This window comes from Morus notabilis, unplaced genomic scaffold (genome assembly GCF_000414095.1).
Source record: "Morus notabilis unplaced genomic scaffold, ASM41409v2 Scaffold148, whole genome shotgun sequence".
NCBI classification, from domain to species: domain Eukaryota; kingdom Viridiplantae; phylum Streptophyta; class Magnoliopsida; order Rosales; family Moraceae; genus Morus; species Morus notabilis.
In genome coordinates this window covers 408,300-417,463 of record NW_010362321.1, presented here as the reverse complement: position 1 = coordinate 417,463, position 9,164 = coordinate 408,300, and the positions used below count along the sequence as shown (strand labels likewise).

General features: G+C 32.2%; 1 pseudogene; it reads left to right on the top strand.

Annotated features, from left to right (window-relative positions):
- The first annotated feature begins 514 nt into the window (after positions 1 to 514).
- On the top strand, positions 515 to 3,271 carry LOC21397199 (annotated as a pseudogene).
- Positions 3,272 to 9,164: the final 5,893 nt, after the last annotated feature.

The window sequence follows — 9,164 nt, the reverse complement described above, 5'->3', positions numbered from 1 at the left end:
CGCCAGAGAATCTTTGAATTTTCCAAGTCCACTCTGGCGGTTTGAATTTTCTTTCAAACTTGTCACATGGTGTGATAAAATTAAGATTAACGCGGCATCCATTTTCCGTGAATTTAAATTTTTAATTTAAATTAATATGTGATATTTTTTAAGAATTTTTTATTATAGTAAAAAAAATTAGATGTGATATTTTTTAAAAATTTTTTATTGTAAAAATTTAAAATTAAAAACTTAAATTGATAAAATAAACGAGACCTAAACTAGTACCGCAGCTCCTAACATTATTCTATAGAAATTACCTTAAATGTCACCTACATTTTTCATCCCCTTTAATAAGCACTAAACCCTAGCTAGTAAAAAATAAGATGATATTTGATTTATGGATTGAGAATTATAATTTATAATTTTAATTTTTAAAATTTAAATTTTTTTATGAAAAAAAAACACCTATACCGGACAGAATTTTTTAAATAAACGTCACCGGGGTAAGCCCATTTATTCATTTCTACTGGCATAAAGAAGTTCCTTTTAAGAGGCTTCAAAGCAGTATTAGTGAACATGGTATTCTCTAGGCTGCAGAGATATGATTATTCCAATCGGAAAAATAATCTCTTTTCTTTGCTTGCTGTTTTCTGTATTAGCTGTTGCATCGTGCGAAGGAGCGAAACAAAATGAGTGGTGCAAGGAATCGCGGTGTGGGAGAAACGGGCCAACAATCAAGTTCCCCTTCAGGCTCAAGGACACCCGGACGCGGCCAAGCGACGAGGCCTGCAGCTATCCCGGGTTCGATCTATTCTGCATCGGAAACGAAACGGCACTGGAGCTGCCGGTTTCATTACCGATTAAGTACCAGCCCTTTGTAAGCAAAATAGACTATGAATTACAGAGAATTCACCTGTATAACCGAGATAAATGTGGCCTTGAAGAACAGTACTTGGAATTGTTCATAAACATATCAGCATCTCCTGATTCTCAGTTCATATTCGATGAACACGGTGGCTCTACTCTACTCAAATGCCCTTCATCACAAAGACCAGAGCTAGTCAGTAATCGGAAGTACTGCCAGATAAGTGATTCCAACCATTATATTACTGCATTACCTTCTCGCTCTACAATTGATTACCAATTGCCTGAGCTCACGTCCTGTTCAAAGTTGTACGATATTCCGAAAGTTCGATCTGATTTTCTCCAATTCCTGCTCGATAAGGGATATTATTCTTCGTATATGTGAATGATTAGTTGGTACAAACCAAATTGTATGGATTGTGAAGTGAAAGGCAAGAGATGTAGATTGAAGAAACCTGGAAATGGAGATGATAAAACTGAATGTTACACCGTCCTGTCTTCCAAACCAAGAAAAGGTAAAGCAAGTTCCATTTCTTTCATTTTCAATTAGTTTCTAAGTCTCCCCAGGACACATATTTGCACCTAACGAAAACAAAGTTTATGTTATAATTTGATTTGTGTTAAAATTTAGTTTTACGCCAGATTTACACGCATAATTTTCAGTTTTTTATTTTGTTTTTTTGACTTTCTTATTTAATATTGTGGAGGTCTAGTATATTGGCATATGTGAGCTTTAGTGAGTATCAACGTTATCGGGATGCTATTAGTTTTCTTGATGCCAGTTTTTCCACGTTTTCTTTTACCAAGGAAAAAAAGTTTTCATTTTAATCATACAAATCGTCATAAGCTGATTAATTTTGGGAATGTTAAAGAATTTATTTGACATACTTACAAGAAAATATTGGAACTACCAACTTTCAATTTGCAAATTTTGATTAAATAATACTGTTTTCGCTTTCAATTAATTAAATACCATATTCTTGGCAAGCTAATTATTTGTTCAATATTTTTACAGGTACATCAAAGAAATATCTATCTGTCACTGCAGGTGAGATGTCTACCTTGCCCCTTTGAGAAATACACGTTTTTTTTTTTAATTTTTTTATTTTTTTACTCAAAGGACTTTGTATTGTTTTTTTACTTTGATTTTCTGCGTGCAGGTGCAATTGCAGGCTCCTTTGGTGTTATACTAGCAGCCATAGCAGTTTTTCATGCCTATACTTTGGACAAAAATGAAAGAGAAAACCGAAAGAGAATTAAAATTTTTTTGGAAGATTACAAAGCCTTGAAGCCATCAAGATTTACCTACGCCGACATCAAGAAGATCACGAACCACTTCAAGGATAAGTTGGGCCAAGGAGCCTTTGGAACAGTGTTCAAAGGTAAGCTTTCCAACGACATCTATGTCGCCGTGAAGATCCTAAACGATATCAAGGAAAACGGAGAGGAGTTCATCAATGAAGTGGCGACAATGGGCCGAATTCATCATGTGAATGTGGTTCGGCTGCTCGGATATTGCGCCGATGGATTTAAAAGAGCTCTCGTTTATGAGTTCTTACCAAACGATTCATTAGAAAAGTATATATCGATCGCGGGTGGCGCAAATCATTCACTCGGCTGGGAGATATTGCAAGACATTGCCATAGGTGTCGCCAAGGGAATTGAGTATCTTCACCAAGGCTGTGATCAAAGAATCCTTCATTTCGATATAAAGCCTCACAATGTTTTGCTTGACGAAAAATTTGCTCCTAAAATTTCCGATTTCGGCATGGCAAAGTTGTGTTCTCGGGATCAAAGCATAGTGTCAATGACTAATGCTAGAGGGACAATGGGCTATATTGCGCCTGAAGTGTTCTCTAGAAACTTTGGAAGCGTCTCATATAAGTCGGACGTTTATAGTTTCGGAATGGTGTTGCTCGAAATGGTCGGAGGGAGAAAGAATACTAATATGGTAGAGGAGAATACAGAGCAAATTTATTACCCGGAATGGATATACAATCTTTTAGAAGAAGGCGAAGATCTTCGAATTCGTATCGAAGAAGAAGGAGACGCTAAAATTGCGAAGAAACTCGCAATTGTAGGACTTTGGTGCATTCAATGGCACCCGATTAGTCGGCCTACCATGAAAGTTGTGCTTCAGATGCTTGAAGGAGGACAAGAATTGATCATGCCACCCAATCCTTTTGCCTCATCGGGTCCGTCATCGAAAACGAATGCTAAGATCCCGGCAAGACGTATGGCACTCGAGTTAGAAGGCATCGCTGAATGAGCATAACATAATACATTGGTCCCAATTGGAATTGCCGTAACTATTGAAAGTTTACAGATTGAAATTTGTAGCAAATAGTCTGTTTTATATTTTTTTTTTCAACATAATAACCTATTTATTATAGTTTGGAGTAAACCGTCCTTTGATATAAAAAAAGAAGATTTTGCAAAGGTAAAAGATTAGTTTATTAACTAAAAAAATTAAGATATATTATGTAAGTAAAAAATAGTAATATTAAATATATATTGACAAATAATATATTTAATTTTCGGCTTCATCGGGTAAAGCCTTACAAATTTATTAAACCTAATCGCATTATGAAATCGGTAAATCCTGAATTTATGAAATTTAATCATGAGGTAAAGCCCACAACTTATGGATTTACTAAGGAAAAATCCTACAATTTCCTTTTAAAAACCGGAAAAAATAAACTACCACTAGTTATTTATTTTTAGCTTTTTAATTTGTATTATAAATTGTCTGTTCTGAATTTTTTTTTATTTGTGATAGATTTTGACCTAATTTAATGTTAAAAAATTGACACTACAGATACGACTATCAATCCAGAAAAACTCGCTCTAAAAATTCGGTCATTCTTACTCACGTCCTTCAAAGTTCGGTGATTCCCACTTATGTTTTGGTTTCGTTTGGAGCAGGGAAGCCCACTACTGCCTAGTGGTTTTAGGCTGCGTTTAGTAGTAATTTTTGGAGCCCACAGTTGAAATTTATATTTGATAAATATCATAAAAAATGATTTTTAAAAATTTTTTTAAAAATTTACAATTAAAATTAAAAATAATCTAATAATACTTAAAAATTATAATTAAAACCAAAAATTCTTATATAATTATAATTATTAAATATTTAACTGTTTTTTATAACAATTGTTTTTTTAAACATAATTAATAATAATTTTTTAAAAATTTACGGTACTACTAACCCGCCCTAGTCTTTGTCCATAGGAAAAAGGCATTCTTGAGTATTGACTATTCGCTTTTTTGGCCTTTCCTAATAAATGCTCGGGAAAAACGTTGCTGGAAGCAAAGACAGTGGGCCATGGAGCCTGCTGCCCTGTCCTTATGGCTTAAGCCTTAAAGTGAACAGTTTTTATTATTTATTTTACAAAATAGTAAGAAATATGTCAATAAAAAATTATATAAGTTAATTTTTAATTATAAAAATTAATAAATAATAATTTGTTAAGTTATGATTTATAATTAAATAAATTATGAATAAATTTGTTAAGTTATAGTTTATAGCCAGATAAATTATAGATAAAAATTATAAATTATAGACAATAATTTATCAGGTTATGATTCATAACCAAACAAATTATGGATGAAAACAGTAATTTAAGTTATTTTATTAACTCATGTAAATTATTGACCTATTAATTTTAATTCATCTCAAATCTTAACTTATTTCTCTCTTTCTCTCTTTATTTTATTTATGTATTTATCTACCCGCATTGTCATTGTCGTTTCATTCACGGCGGGGAGGTAATTAAACATAACAAAAAAAAAAAAAAAACCGATAACATAATGAAAACGACAAAAAATGGGAATGGCTATTAACTTCAACATTCAAGCACTTGCCAAGTTGCCAACTATGTTGAATATAGTATGTCCAAAACTAATAATAATTCTGACGTAGTGATAAAAATAATTCACAAAACTTAATTTGCCATGTATCAGCAGGTTCTTTGTTTTTTATATAAGACGGAAATGAATTCACAACCTCTCAAAATCCTACCCCACTAAAATCTTAGTGCCGCTAGACCAACAGTTATTATTATTATTATTTTTTAAAGAATGCTTTAGCCATTCAAAAGTTGACGCGTCAAAATTGTGTAAAAAACATCATTAAAGAAATAGAAGGACGTACTGCGTTAGTGAAGATTTTCAATGATTCTACAGAAGCAAAAAGTCTGCAAAATTAAGGAAACATAAATAAATTAATTGAGAGGAGATTTTGCAAACGATCACGGATCACAGCCCCATCTTATAGAAAACCTACAAAATCATAAGTACGTATTGCATATAATTACGAACAACCTGGCTTTAATTTTTCTAAGGAGTGATAAAAATATTAGAATGGTATGTGTAAAATTTAATGCAGTCATGGTACAAGTTTTTGAAGTCTTCTGAGAAAAGGGTATTTGGGAGAAGAAAAAAACGTAAAAGACAAAACATATTTTCTAGCTTTGATAGAAAGTTATCCGTTTAGTTCACTGATTCGAGTTTTTAATTTGAGTTGAGATGTGACTTTATATGAGAGCTTTTACAGTAGTAAAAAAGTTAAATGTGACTGTTTCTGAGAGTTTTTTATTATAGTAAAATTTAAATTCTAAACTTAAATAGGTAAAATAAATGGGATCATAATCTTCAAATTACCTGTCAATACAAAAATACTGCCTAGAGAAGTATTGGTGAGTGTGTATTTCTCTAATTTGGAATACAAACTTATCTATTTCAAAAAATAAAAATTTAAAAAAAAAAACAAACTACTGTCCCCTCATCCCCGATGCAAGACATATCGAAGCCAGGATGAATGCAGTTGTAAGTGGTCTGCCTTATTTCCCCATGCACTGATGATTCTGTAAAATCGTCTTCGCTTGCTCCAACGACAACAAAAGCTGTTGTGAAAGCATAAGATAAAAGACGTCCATTTGCATCCAACCACTCTTCTATACAGTGACTGTTCTTCCACTTTACCTAGTGGACAATTTATGTTAAAACGACAATAATAACAACAACAGGAACAACAGCAACATCAACAACAATAACAATGGAGATAGAGTATGATCAGTCGATCCGGTGCCGCATGCGCAAACTCCACTGGTATATGACGGACTTGGGAACTAGTAGTTATCAAGAAAAGTACTTTATGAGCTGCATGTTGTGTCAAACGTCAAATTAAACAGATTTACAGTAAAACATAAATAATAGAAAAATTTAAGAGATAAAAAATTTAACGTGGTTCGGTTTTTAACTTACGTTCACGAACAAAATCGGCGAAAAAATTTCACTATAATCAAAAGAGATTACAAAAATTTGTTAAAAAATTTCTCACCATTAAAATCCTAAATACACTCAAAATTGAAAGTTCAGGGGCAGTTTGCGAAAATTGAAAGCAAAATGTATGGAAAGAGAAATTAAGAGATCGAAGCTTCCATGAAAGATAAAAGAGATGCACAAAGACTTGAAAAGTAAATGTTATAGATCTTTAAACAATTGAACATAATATCCATGAGTGCGCCACCTCTTATCAATGAATTCCAAGTCTTCACTACAAGTCTACAAAATGACTTGTTAAAATTTTTTTTTTTAAAAAAAAAAACAAGTCTACAAAATATATTTTCTGGCCATCTTCAGGAAAAGACTAAACGTGAAGATCACATGGAACGTTCATTAAGGGGGGAAAAAAAAAAAGAAAAGAAAGAAAGAAAAAAGTCAAAAAGTAGGACCTCTTATGGATAGTGCCCTTTCGAATGGGTCCTTGTGAGAACAGTGCTGAAGATTAGCGGAACTTACAACTTTCAGCTATATGATAGCAAGACAAATAAATATAAAAAATAAATAAATAAAGGAAAATATAAAACGATACTGAATAAAATTAGTCTGCATAAATACAATTTGGCCGTGGAGCCATTGCTTTAATAACACACTTGTTTTTTTTTTTTTTTTTTAAAGAAGAAAAAAAATGTTGAACAGGAGCAGAAAAGACAATACTTAAATTTCCTAGCATTATTAGTAAAAACGCAATAAAACATAATAAAAAAGGGAAAAAATGTAAAACGGCATGAATCGAATTCTTCAGCAGGTAATTTGGTTGTAGAAGAGTTGCTTGTCTAACATTTTTTTTTTTTAATTAATGGGGAGAGATGTTAAAATCACCCTGGAGCAGAAATGCAAGTTATTGCTAAATACAGAGTAAACCAAACTAGTACCCCTTAATTAATTAATCCCAAGCAAAGAGGGGAATAGTGATATATAAGGTGTTGCACTACTAAAACAAATTACTTGCCTATATTGTCCTGCTTATTCAACAATGTTTTCATTAAGCGTCGTACCGAGACCAAGGTCTGTTGATGTTCATATTATGTACCGAGACCGAGATTTCTTCATGTTCATGTTATGTTATGATGTTACTGGCTAACTTGGTTAGGGTCGCTTCCCCAGTCCTCCGTTGGTTGCGTGCAAGGTACGTACGTCGGGCCTAAATTCATGGTTTTTAAGATAAGATTTACATATTTTACAAAACATCTATGTATGAAACTACAAATATTATTTTATGTGAGTTATTAGCTTGTACTTGCTTAGCGTTAACTCACTATATTGGCTTGAGTTGTAGATCCAGGTTAACGACCATTAATCCAATAGTAGGATGTGGATGGATGGACTGGCAAGGTGGCGTATGTGGTACAAGGTTGATGGGTCGAGCCATTGAATGCTTCTACACAAATTACTTTTGAAAGTTTATTTTGAGATTGTGTTTATTATTTTGGGATTGTAATATTTAAGTAAATTTACGAAATGGCTAAATATACAACAAAACTGACGTGAACCTATCTAATTAAGTATCCAGTAACTATCTAAAGAATTAAGTAAGTTGGGAAATTTGTCCAAGTTGCTAGATTATGGAATTACAAGTTTAATTTCTTTTATTTCTATTTTAAAGCGTTTTTCTTGAAAATAATATTCTAAACAAGATATTGTCTATAGTAAATGTTGAAGAGAATTTATTTAAAATGCTTACATAATTTTATGTTTCCTTGAAGTCTTACAACAAGTCTTTTACAAGCTCAATGAGAACCTTTTTAGTTTTTTAGAACTGATTAAGTTAACAAAAAAGGACTTCATCAAAAAAGTTAAGTTCCAAGATAGGAACTATCAAGTAAAGGTTCTAACAACTAGAGATTATTGCAACGGAAAATGTTCCATGCTAAAAAGTATTCTCAATTTTTTTATTTTGATGTTCAAACTTTTAATTAAGTACTTTAACCTTAATGTTTTTTTAAAAAATTATTACAAAATTTTCTTAATACCTTCTTTTAAATACATATATTTTTCATGTTGACGCTATTAAAACCAAGTACTAACTGTAATGACTGAGAAAATTTCAGACCTTAAATAATACAATTCATGTATTTTTAAGCCAAGGATTTTCTTAGAAAATATTATGTTATATTGTGAATGGAGGATTTATGGAATTAATATATGTATTCCTAAATTCTATAGCAAATTTCATGTTAAGTTCATGTTTCGATCAAGTAAATTCGATCGATAAATTCTCACCGTATTTTAAGGCAGAATAATTTTCAGTACAAGTATAGTTTGAGAATCTTAATTTCAAGAATCTCTAAGCACAGCACGATGTTAGCGGCATATAAAAAAAACGCACTGACATTTTAAAAGAAGAAAAAAATCCTTAATTGCCAAACAGTTAGGTTAAAGTCACAAGATAAATACCTATAGTAGATGGATACAATATGAGCTCGGGAGTTGACACTGTCAGAAACGTCATTCTCGGGATAGAATACAGAAAATTAAAATTTAGAATTTGTTCAGTCTAAAATTAATTTTAAGACTTGAAACAGTTTGAAAAATTACGCGAGTAAGAATATAAAACAATATTTAATTATTCAGAAATTGATATTGGACTGTAAGTAGTAGATTAACTTACGTGAGCTAAACTAATTACCTCTAATCAGTATAAATTTAATCTGTTTAGAGGAAATAATTGAGGATAAGATCAGACACGTAATCTTGCCTTAATCAGATACTTTATATAGTGAAATTTTTAGGGTTCTTACACTTTCTTTCTCTTATTCTCGCTCATTCTCTCTCTCCTCTCACATTTTCTCTCACACAAACCATCAATGGCCAAATACTCAAGTTAAGATTCCGACCTCCATTTTTGACACCGCCGGTGTCAATAGAAAGATCTCGACGAGCTGAGTTCAACGACATGCGGCACGACCTCCAACTCCGCCGGAATCAGCCGCAATCGCCGGCGAAAGTTCCGAAAATACCAATTTCTTCCCGTC